This window comes from Arachis ipaensis, chromosome B9, assembly GCF_059453495.1.
Source record: "Arachis ipaensis isolate K30076 ecotype BB chromosome B9, ASM5945349v1, whole genome shotgun sequence".
NCBI classification, from domain to species: domain Eukaryota; kingdom Viridiplantae; phylum Streptophyta; class Magnoliopsida; order Fabales; family Fabaceae; genus Arachis; species Arachis ipaensis.
Genome location: NC_142444.1, coordinates 4,913,213 through 4,926,031, shown reverse-complemented (window position 1 = coordinate 4,926,031; position 12,819 = coordinate 4,913,213).

Sequence of the window (12,819 nt, the reverse complement as noted above, 5' to 3'; positions counted from 1 at the left end):
ACATGAAGAAGGATTGTACCAAATATGCTACTTGGCGTGTAAAGAAGAGATTGCCTGTGGAGCTGATCGCCAAGTGATGCTGAAAGATACATCTATGTGGCAGACGACAATATAGTTGCAGTCGAAACTATAGGAACCTTTAGATTATGTTCTACAAGTGGATTTTATTTGGATTTATTAGAGACATTTTATGTACCGTCATTTAGACGGAATTTGGTTTCTGTTTCTCGTTTGGACAAATCAGATTATTTTTGTTCGTTCAGAAATAATACAGTCAGTCTCTTTTATAATTCGAATAATATTTGCTCTGGTTATTTGGTGGATAATCTATATGGGCTTGATTTGAATTCCTATAATAATGAAATACTACAAACAGGTACAAAACGAAAACTAAATAAGAATTTGGCATCATTATGGTACAAACGCCTAGGTCACATCTCTAAACAGAGAATTCAGAGGCTCGTGTCGGATGAAATTCTTGGACCCCTAAATTTGGCAGACTTTGAAGTCTGCATTGAGTGCATAAAGGGGAAAAGGACAAATGAAAGGAAATTAGGTGCCGAGAGAACTAAAGAGGTCTTAGAACTAATACATACCGATATATGTGGCCCATTCTCTATTGTCTCTTGGAATGGACAACGGTATTTTATTACGTTCATAGATGATTATTCTCTTATGGGTATTTATATTTAATTTATGAAGAGTCTCAATCCTTGGATGTTTTCAAGTCTTTCAAAGTTAAAGTTGAACTTCAATTTGGAAAGAAAATTAAAGCTGTCAAATCTGATCGTAGTGGTGAATACTACGGAAGATTTGACAGTTCAAGTGAGCAACGTTCTGGGCCTTTTGCTCTTTTTCTAAAGGAGTGTGGTATTGTTTCGCAATACACCATGCCGGGCAAACCTAGCATGAATGGTGTTGTAGAGCGAAAGAACCGAACTCTTAAGGACATGGTGAGAAGTATAATTAGTCATTCTTTCTTACCTGAATCACTCTGGAGAGAAGTCTTAAAGACCACAGTGTACATCTTTAATAGGGTGCCAAGCAAAACAGTTAACAAAATCCCTTATGAAATTTGTACTGGAAAAAGGCTCAGTATAAAGCATTTGCATATTTATGAATGTCCAACAGAGGCGCGACCTTATAGGCCGCATGAAAGAAAATTGGACTCAAGGATAATTAGTTGTTACTTTGTTAGTTACGCTGAGCGTTCAAGGAGGTACAAGTTTTACAATCCTGAATCAAAATCTATTTTTGAAACGGAAAATGCGAGATTTTTTGAGAATGTTGAGTTTGGGGGGAAGAAAATATTAGGAATGTTACTTTTGATGAGGATTCTATAACTGACAATGATCAGGTTCTTGTGCCTATTATTGTTCAAGATACAGTTATAGTACAAGAGCACAATGAGAATCCTACTGTAGATTTAGTTACAATACAGGAGAATAATGAGAATATTGTTGTTGCTCAATATATTGTTACAGTATAGGAAAATAATGAGAATCTTCCTCAATCCCAACCCATACAGCAAGCTCAACAACCTCAAGAAGTGTCATTAAAGAGATCCAACAGAGAAAGAAAAAAATTCATCTATGGTATCAAACAAGCTTCCTGTCAATGGTATCACAAGTTTAATCAAGTCATTACCTCATATGGTTTTGAGGTAAATATTATAGATAAATGTGTATATCGCAAGTTTAGTGGGAGTAAATACATATTTTTGGTCTTATATGTTGATGACATTTTACTTGCCAGTAACGATATAGGCTTGTTGCATGAAACTAAGAAATTTCTATCGAACAAATTCGAAATGAAAGATCTTGGTGGTGCCTCTTTTGTATTAGGAATCGAGATACTTAGAGATCACTTTCAAAATATTCTTGGATTATCACAAAAGAACTATATCAAAAAAGATTTTAAGTAGATATGTCATGGAAAGTTGTAGACCAATGGACACACCCGTAACTAAAGGAGACAAGTTTAATCTCAAGCAATGCCCCAAAATGATCTTGAGAAGACAATAATGCATGATAAACCTTATACATCAGCACTAGAAAATTTAATATATGCTCAAGTCTGCACACATCCTGATATATTATTTACAGTGGGAGTGTTGGGTAGATACTTGAGCAATCCGAGCATAGATCATTGGATAGCTGTTAAACGCGTAATGCGTTATCTAAAGAGAACAAAGGATTACATGCTTACTTATCGGAGATCAGAAAATTTGGAGATCATTAGGTACTTTGACTCCTATTTCATGGTATATAATTGCAAAACTTTGTCACTGAACTTCGTATAGTAGATGACATTGAAAGATCATTAAAGATATTTTGTGACAATAAGTTAACAGTACTATACTCCAACAACAATAAGAGCTTGACAAAATCGAAGCATACATACATCAAGTTCTTAGTTGTCAAGGAGAAAGTTTAAGAAAAAAGAAATTTTCATAGGACATATAGGAACAGAGTATATACTAGCAGACTCATTAACCAAGGAATTGATCCCTAAAGTCTTTTATGAGCACACTGCTCGGATGAGTGTCAATATTTGTGATGCCTTGGTTTAGTGGGAGTTTATTTTATGCTATATGTCCTATGACAGATATTAGTTATTTTTTCTGCATAATTAAGTTGATGGTTTATTTCATGTTGTGTGAAATGTTCATTTTGCAATATTTGTTTTGCGTTTGATCTCAATAAAGTTTTAAAGTTGGACCAGCTGAAAATAGACATGCATAAGATCACTTGGCATGTAATTTCCATATTACTCATTCAAATTTGATCTATGTCGTTAAGTATATTAGGATAGTGATTGTCGTGGTTTAGTCACGACATTAATGTGATAAAAGCTGTGGTGATTCCATATCTAATATATGAGTAATAAGAAAATAGCATTCAAATGCGCGCATAAAGTTTATAAGATGTGATTATGTCAAGAAAGAATATATGTACAGGCCAAGTGGGAGATTGTTAGGAAATTATTTAATTTTCTAATTTGTTTGTGAACAATACATATATTAATTATAATCACAAATTATGCTATTTCAAATTAAATGACTTATATAATTGTGATCTCGTTTATTGTTATAAATGTTAAATTGAATAAGTCATAATTACTTTTAATTTGGAATTAAATGAGAATAAAACCAGATATTATCTTTTGTTCTTTAGATAATTATCTTTTGGATGTTAGATATATTATCTTTTGGACTTTAGATACTATTTTATTTGGATTTTAGGGTTTAATGGGTGTCTTGCTCAAATATAAATAGTGCCTTCAAGGTTTCGGTCCCCAACATACCAAAGCCGCCTCAGCAACTCTTTTTCCATCAGAGAAATCGCAATTCAGCCGCCTAGAAATACAGAAGACTTTGGTTGAGGAAGATCGAAAGAACCACAAGATCTAAACTTTTCCAATCATAATTCATATTTATGAATTCAGGTACGCTTCTGCATTCAAATATTTTATTTTTTAATGAATTAATATGGATAATCTTTGGGTTAAAGAATTATAAGAAAATTCTAACATGTGTGTCTCACTATTTTTTCCTTAAAAATTTAAGTTATATATATATCACGTACTTTTCGTATAAAAGTCTTTCTTAAACTTAAACCATTGTTATATATTGGTCTATATTTGCCTCTTCTTCGTTTACAAAACTTTTGTTCAAGTTTTCATTAAGACCTAAAACAATAGATATGAAAGTATTTAATAATAATAATAATAATAATAATAATAGATTATACAAACAGGGAATGCTTGCTTACTAATAAAAAAGAGAAAAATGTCAACGGGTTATAACTCTAATGATATAGTCTCTTTTTTTCACTTACAAATTTCGAGTTTAAATTTTACTCCTAACTTTAGAAAAAAAAAATTAAAAAAATATAATGTGGAAATTATAAATAATTTTATATAGTGAATGAAGTCAAAGATCGAACACTTGGTTGTTTCGAGTTCAGGATTACTTTCGTGAATATTATGAGTATTCAACTTTGGCATTTATGATGAGACTTGAGAGCTTTACTAGCTATTTAATTAATTAATTAATTAATTTGTTATCAACGCATTTTATGATTTTTAGTATCTCTTGGCTTCTTGGGGCCTACTATTTCTTTCTTTGGGTGTTTTTGGTTTATACGGTCAAAGTCAACTCTATTAAAAAATTATTTGATTTCATAACTTATTTGTGGGCAATACATATATTAATTATAATCACAAATTATGCTATTTCAAATTAAATGACTTATATAATGGTGATCTCATTTATTGTTATAAATGTTAAATTGAATAAGTCATTATTACTTTTGATTTGGAATTAAATGAGAATAAAGCCGGATATTATCTTTTGTTCCTTAGATAATTATCTTTTTGGATTTTAAATATATTATCTTTTGGGCTTTAGATACTATTTTTGGGCTTAAGGGTTTAATGGGTGCCATGCTCAAATATAAATAGACCTTCAGGGTTTTGGTCCCCAATATACCAAAGCCGTATTTGTTACTCTTTCCCCATCAAAAGAGTTACAGTTCAGCCTCCTAGGAATACAGAAGGCTTTAGTTGAGGAAGATCGAAAGAATCACAAGATCCAAACTCTTCCAATCGTATGATTTATGTTTATGAATTCAGGTACGCCTCCGTATTATGATATATATATATTTTTGGTGATTCAATATGAATTATCTGGGATATGAAAATTAATTTATTCTAACAAATGGTATCAGAGCCATCCATTATTTACTCATCGAAAATATTCAGTTTTTTGTTTTTTTTCTATTGTCGAATCCATATATATATATGTATGTTGTTTACGTTATAAATTGTTGCATATATATAAACTTGTTTGAGTTTGTGTGTGCGTCAATGTATATATATAAATTGATACGTAGATATATATCCATCGATAAGCCCCATGTGTTTCTATATATATATATATATATGATTTTAGCATTGTTTCAGATTACATGTTATTACTGCCACTTGGATTGCTTTGTATATATATATACTTTTGGCTGCTTATATATATATATATATATATATATATATATATATATATATATATATATATATATATATTACCGTATTGATATTTTTATTTGATATAGTAATTGATTTATTCTGAAACACTAGCACAAAGAATTATTATAATTGTCTCGTTTTTTTATTTTGCGTGTCATTAATTTGGTATAAAATTAATGGATTATCTTTTTTGGATATAAAGATTAATTTTAATTTTAATAGATCAAGAATTTTTGGCACATAAATTATAATCATATTTTTCTTTAAGATTTCAAAAGATATCATTAAGATTTAATTCCTTTTGAGATTTAAGTATTTTTTTGTTGTTACATAAGAAAATTGGTAATAATTTGGATTAGTATACCCATCTATTTTATAAAGATTTGGTTTTGAAATAAATTGATTGAACATTATGCTGCTAAAATAGCCTCTTTTGTGAAAATTGATTTATTCAAAACATAAAAAATATGGTGTTATGTAATTCATGCGAATATTGATCGGCCCAAAGGAAGGTCTATATTTGGCCGAATTACATACACATATTGATGGTAAATACATATTTGGGTAACTAATTAAGAATAAAGTAATGCTTATTATTTATGCGAACAATAATCGGCCCAAAGGAAGTTTATTGTTTGGCTAAATAATAAGCATTGTACACTTTTGTTTATTTTCTATTAATTATGCGGTCAATAATCGGCCCAAAGGAAGGTTATTGTTTGGCCAATTAATAGAAAATATATGCGGTAATAAATAGGTTGCGAAGTTTAAGTTTCCATGTGCGCATTAAGTCGGTCCAAAGAAAGGCTTAATGTGTGACAGAAATTTTGACAATATTTGATTACTGCAATGAGAGTATCACTTACAGTTAATTTTTCTATCCAAAGATTGAAAATTAATGTTGTGCTGGATATCTCAATATGGATTTTTACCCATTAATTAACTAATATTTACTGCATGTTCTTTTGTTCTAATCCAGAAATTATGGCTTTAGCTACCAATGTTTATGCGCAAATTAGCAGTATTCCTATGCTGAATGGTTCAAACTTTAAAGTTTGGAAAGATACCGTGGAGATTGTCCTCGGTTGTATGGATCTAGATATAGCTCTTCGAGAGGAGAAACTCACTTCCACTCCGGAAAATCTCAATGAGGTTAAAATAGAGAAGTGGGAGAGATCCAATCGAATGAGCATTATGATCATGAAACGCTCAATTCCTGAGGCGTTTCGGGGCTCAATTACTGAGGATAAATATGCCAAACAGTTCCTAAAGGATGTTGAGAAATTCCTTACTAAGAAATTCAGTGCTCACATGGCTTTATCTTCTCAATATAAAAGAAAGCGTGATACTACTGCGAATGTGCCTTCTCAGCAGAAAAAGGCTAAGATACCGGATCAAGTTTCAACCTGTTTCTTCTGTAAGGTGGGACACATGAAGAAGGATTGTACCAAATATGCCACTTGGCGTGTAAAGAAGGGTATAATTCTTACTTTCGTTTGTTCTGAGGCTAGTTTAAGTTATGCACATGTTGATACTTGGTGGGTAGATTCTGCTGCTACTACTCATGTAAGTGAAACTATGCAGGGTTACCTGTGGAGCCGACCGCCAAGTGATGCTGAAAGATACATCTACGTGGCAGACGGCAATATAGTTGCAGTCGAAGCTATAGGAACCTTTAGATTATGTTCCACGAGTGGATTTTACTTGGATTTATTAGAGACATATTATGTACCGTCATTTAGACGAAATTTGGTTTCTGTTTCTCGTTTGGACAAATCAGGTTATTTTTGTTCATTCGGAGACAATAAAGTCAGTCTCTTTTACAATTCGAATAATATTTGCTCTGGTCATTTGGTGGATAATCTATATAGGCTTAACTTAAATTCCTATAATAATGAAATACTGCAAACGGGTACAAAACAAAAACTGAATGAGAATTCGGCATCATTATGGCACAAACGCCTAGGCCACATCTCTAAACAGAGAATTCAGAGGCTCGTGTCGGATGGAATTCTCGGACCCCTAAATTTGGCGGACTTTGAAGTCTGCATTGAGTGCATAAAGGGGAAAAGGACAAACGAAAGGAAATTAGGTGCCGAGAGAGCTAAAGATGTCTTAGAACTAATACATACCGATATATGTGGCCCATTCCCTACTGTCTCTTGGAATGGACAACGGTACTTTATTACGTTCATAGATGATTACTCTCGTTACGGGTATCTATATTTAATTCATGAAAAGTCCCAAACCTTGGATGTTTTCAAGTCTTTCAAAGCTGAAGTTGAACTTCAACTTGGAAAGAAAATTAAAGCTGTCAAATCTGATCGTGGTGGTGAATACTACGGAAGATATGACGGTTCAGGTGAGCAACGTCCTGGGCTTTTTTCTCTTTTCCTAGATGAGTGTGGTATTGTTCCGCAATACACTATGCCAGGCAAACCTAGCATGAATGGTGTTGCAGAGCGAAGGAACCGAACTCTTAAGGACATGGTGAGAAGTATGATTAGTCATTCTTCCTTGCCTGAATCACTCTGGGGAGAAGCCTTAAAGACCGTAGTGTACATCCTTAATAGGGTGCCAAGCAAAGTAGTTAACAAAACCCCATATGAAATTTGGACTGGGAAAAGGCCTAGTATAAAGCATTTGCATATTTGGGGATGTCCAGCTGAGGCGCGACCTTATAGGCCGCATGAAAGAAAATTGGACTCAAGGACAATTAGTTGCTACTTTGTTGGTTACGCTGAGCGTTCACGGGGGTACAAGTTTTACAATCCTGCATCAAGGTCTATTTTTGAGACAGAAAATGCGAGATTTCTTGAGGATGTTGAGTTTGGGGGGGGGGAAAGGAAATATTAGGAATGTTGCTTTTGATGAGGATTCTATAACTGACAATGATCAGGACCTTGTGCCTATTATTGTTCAAGATACAGTTATAGTACAAAAGCACAATGAGAATCCTGTTGTAAATCCAGCTACAGTATAAGAGAACAATGAGAATATTGTTGTTGCTCAAGATACTGCTACAGTACAGGAAAATAATGAGAATCCTCCTCAAACCCAACCCAGGCAGCAAGCTCAACAACCTCAAAAAGTGCCATTAAGGAGATCCATAAGAGAAAGGAGAAGTGCAATTTCGGATGAATATGTTGTCTATCTCCAAGAACATGAGGATGGCATTGGTTTGACAGAAAATGATCCAATCAATTTTCTTCAAGCCATGCAAAGTTCTAACTCTGAAAAGTGGATCGATGCCATGAAAGAAGAGATGAAGTCTATGAAAGACAATAACGTTTGGGATCTCGTAGAATTACTTGAGGGTGTGAAACCAATTGGTTGTAAATGGATATTTAAAACCAAAAGGGATTCTAAGGGTAATGCCGAGAGATATAAAGCTCGTCTAGTCGCTAAAGGCTTTACTCAAAAAGAAGGCATAGACTATAAAGAGACTTTCTCTCCAGTATCATCGAAAAACTCTTTTAGAACCATAATGGCACTAGTAGCTCATTTTAACTTGGAGCTACATCAGATGGATGTAAAGACAGCGTTTCTCAATGGTGACATTGATAAAATGATGTATATGGTACAACCAGAAAATTTTGTATTAGGTGATTCAAAATCTATGGTTTGTAAGTTAAAGAAATCCATTTATGGTCTCAAACAAGATTCCCGTCAATGGTATCACAAGTTTCATCAAGTCATTATCTCATACGGCTTTGAGGTGAATATCATAGATGAGTGTGTATACCGCAAGTTCAGTGGGAGTAAATATATCTTTTTGGTCTTATATGTTGATGACATTCTACTTGCCAGCAACGATATAGGCTTGTTGCATGAAACTAAGAAATTTCTATCGAACAAATTCGAAATGAAAGATCTTGGTGATGCCTCTTTTGTATTAGAAATCGAGATACTAAGAGATCGTTTTCAAGGTATTCTTGGATTATCACAAAAGAACTATATCGAAAAAATATTAAGTAGATATGGCATGGAAAATTGTAGACCAATAGACACACCTGTAGCTAAAGGAGACAAGTTTAGTCTCAAGCAATGCCCCAAAATGATCTTAAGAAGACAACAATGCATGATAAACCTTATGCATCAGCACTAGAGAATTTAATGTATTCTCAAGTCTACATACATCCTGATATATCATTTATAGTGGGAGTGTTGGGTAGATACTTGAGCAATCCGGATATGGATCATTGGATAGCTGTTAAATGCGTAATGCGTTATCTAAAGAGAACAAAATATTACATGCTTATTTATCAGGAGATCAGAAAATTTTGGAGATCATTAGGTACTCTGATTCCGATTTCATGGCATATGTTGCGAAACTTTGTCACTGAGCTTCATATAGTAGATGACATTGAAAGGCCATTAAGGATATTTTGTGACAATAAGTCAGCAGTGCTATACTCCAATAACAATAAGAGTTTGACAAAATCGAAGCATATAGACATCAAGCTCTTAGTTGTCAAGGAGAAAGGTTAAGAAAAACAGATTTTCATAGGACATATAGGAACAAAGTATATGCTAGCAGACCCATGAACCAAGGGATTGATCCCTAAAGTCTTTCATGAGCATACTGCTCAGATGGGTATCAATATTTGTGATGCCTTGGTTTAGTGGGAGTTTATTTTATGCTATATGTCCTATGACAGATATTGAATTATTTTTCTGCAGAATTAAGTTGATGGTTTATTTCATGTTATGTGAAATGTTCATTTTGCAATATTTGTATTGTATTTGATCTCAATAAAGTTGGACCAGCTGGAAATAGATATGCATGAGATCACTTGGCATGTAATTTCCATATTACTCATCCAAATTTGATCTATGTCGTTAAGTATATTAGGATGGTGATTGGCGTGGTTTAGTCACGGCATTTAATGTGATAAAAGCTGCGGTAGTTCCATATCTAATATATGAGACGGACCAGATTGTTAAAGTAATGAGAGAAATAGCATTCAGATGCGCGCATAAAGTTTATAAAGATGTGATTATGTCAAGAAATAATATATGTATAGCCCAAGTGGGAGATTGTTAGGAAATTATTTGATTTCATAACTTATTTGTGGGCAATACATATATTAATTATAATCACAAATTATGCTATTTCAAATTAAATGACTTATATAATGGTGATCTCATTTATTGTTATAAATGCTAAATTGAATAAGTCATTATTACTTTTGATTTGGAATTAAATGAGAATAAAACCGGATATTATCTTTTGGGCTTTAGATACTATTTTTGGGCTTAAGGGTTTAATGGGTGCCATGCTCAAATATAAATAGACCTTCAGGGTTTCGGTCCCCAATATACCAAAGCCGCCTTTGTTACTCTTTCCCCATCAAAAGAGTTGCAGTTCAACTTCCTAGGAATACAGAAGGCTTTGGTTGAGGAAGATCGAAAGAATCACAAGATCCAAACTCTTCCAATCGTATGATTTATGTTTATGAATTCAGGTACGCTTCCGCATTATGATATATATATTTTTGGTGATTCAATATGAATGATCTGGGATATGAAAATTAATTTATTCTAACAAACTCACGCCTGAAGTTATGAGGAAAAAGAAAAGAGAGATAAATGTTTATTGTCTAACTTCAAATTTTGGCTATTTTTTTTTATATTATTTAAATATATGTGTAATACATTGTTATTGTAAGATTTGGTGTTTTTTTTTTTATATGGTGTTTTATTTAAATCGGACGGTCCGATTTGTTTGAAAAAAAAAATAAACTACAAATCGGAGGGTCCAATTTATTTGAAAAAAAATATATATTACAAATCGGAGGGACCGTTTTGTATTTTGTATTTTTTTTATTTTTTAAAATAAAAATCGGACGATCCGATTTTAACATTAAATTTTTTTTTTATTTTTCAAAATCAAAAATCGGATGGTCCGATTTCTGATTGTTAGTTTAAAAAATGAAACAAATCGAGGGTCCGAATTGTTTAAATCATACCAGCGTAAAATTCATCTCTTCTCACATCATTGTGAGATACACTCCTCTCACTCACATGAAAAAGAAAAAACGTCAATTTTTATGACACTGCATTTTCAATTATTCTTTTTTTAATAAAAAAAAATTAGTAATAATTATTTGGTATGTTTTATGGAGCCTACAAAATGCATATGTTTTAACTTTTATAAAAAATAATGAATTCTATCTATGGAGACTTATATTTAGATAATTTAGACACAAAAATTATAGGCACAGTATAAATTTCTCTAGTGTTACTTACATTGATCAGCGATGGCTAATGGCTTGTTAATTGGAATAACAAATACCAAATTGAAATTGAAAAGGTTTGATAATAAAATAGTGAAGTGACTTGTTAAATTATTAACCTATTTCGATTATACCAAATATTCTTGACTAGCTAGCAGGCGTTGGAATAACTTTTAGCTTAAGGTAGGATTTTTTTTATTAATTTTTTATGTATGTAATATAATTTGTATTTATATTACACAATACATAAATTAAAACTTATTGAGAAATTAACAGAAAATTTTTATATTTTATGCTCTTTAATTTATTAATCTTGATTATACATTAACAAGGAAAAAATTAGTCCTTAATGTTTAATCTATTTTATTTTTGTCTTTAACATTTTATTTTTGTCTTATTTATAATTTTTTATTAAAATTAATTTTTTCTTTTTCCTTTTATCCCTTTTCTCATCTTCCTTTCTTTGTGTTTATTTTTTTTATTATCATCGTCTTTTTTTTCTCAATAATTCATTTTAAAAATTAATTCAATTAGTTTTAAAAAAAAAAAAACCTTAGTCTAGTTCGTCCCATCCCGCTAAAATATGTGATTTGGCCGTATGAACTTGACAAGTTCTAAATTTTAGTTGATTCATCTTTTTGATGAATTTGGTTGCTTAACCCAGTAAATTCGATTCGTTTTAACACCTCTAATTATTATTGATGTTGTCATTAGAAATGATGGTAATGGTCATGTAAGAAATGTTATATTAGACTGTGTTTGGTTTTGAGAATAGAATAAAATAGAATAATATTGAGAATAAGATATTAAAAACAGAAAAACAAAAATAAGTATTTTTATATTTTATTTAATGATAAACTAAAATAAATTATAAAAATTTAATTTATTTTTATTTTAATAATATTGTAATACTAATCAAGAAGTGATTGAAAATGGAAAGATATAATTGGAAATTAAAGAAAAATTGAATTTTTGTTGTGAAATAAAAGATATATATAATAGAGATGTATAAATAGAAGACTCTAGTATTAAAATAATTAGCCTAATAATAATTTATATATATATAATAATATTATATGTTGTAATGTGTATATATATACAAAGATAGAAAGGAGTATTAAAAATAAAGAGAGAGAGAATCGCATTTGTTTATTGATACAATCTCAATATAATAAAGATGATTAATATTGCTATTAATATTATATGTAAAGAGTAATAGAAAATAGAATTTAAAATACTTATAAAATAAAAGAAGAGAAAGAACTGTAGTAGAAATATAAAGAGAAGAGTATTTGATTGTAACATAAAGAGAGAGTATTTGATTTTATTATTGTTGTGTATATTCTCTTGCCTCAGATCATGCTTTTATAGGCAAAGAGAAGTTTACTTTTCAAACTACATTTATTTCTTTCATCCTAAGAACTTGTTCTCTTCAACGTAGAAAATGGGTTGCCCATTAAATGGACATCCATTCTTATCCTTTCCTAGTCACAACACTCCCCCTTGGATGTCCATTTAGGATTATGCCTCGTTAAAACCTTACTAAAGAAAAACC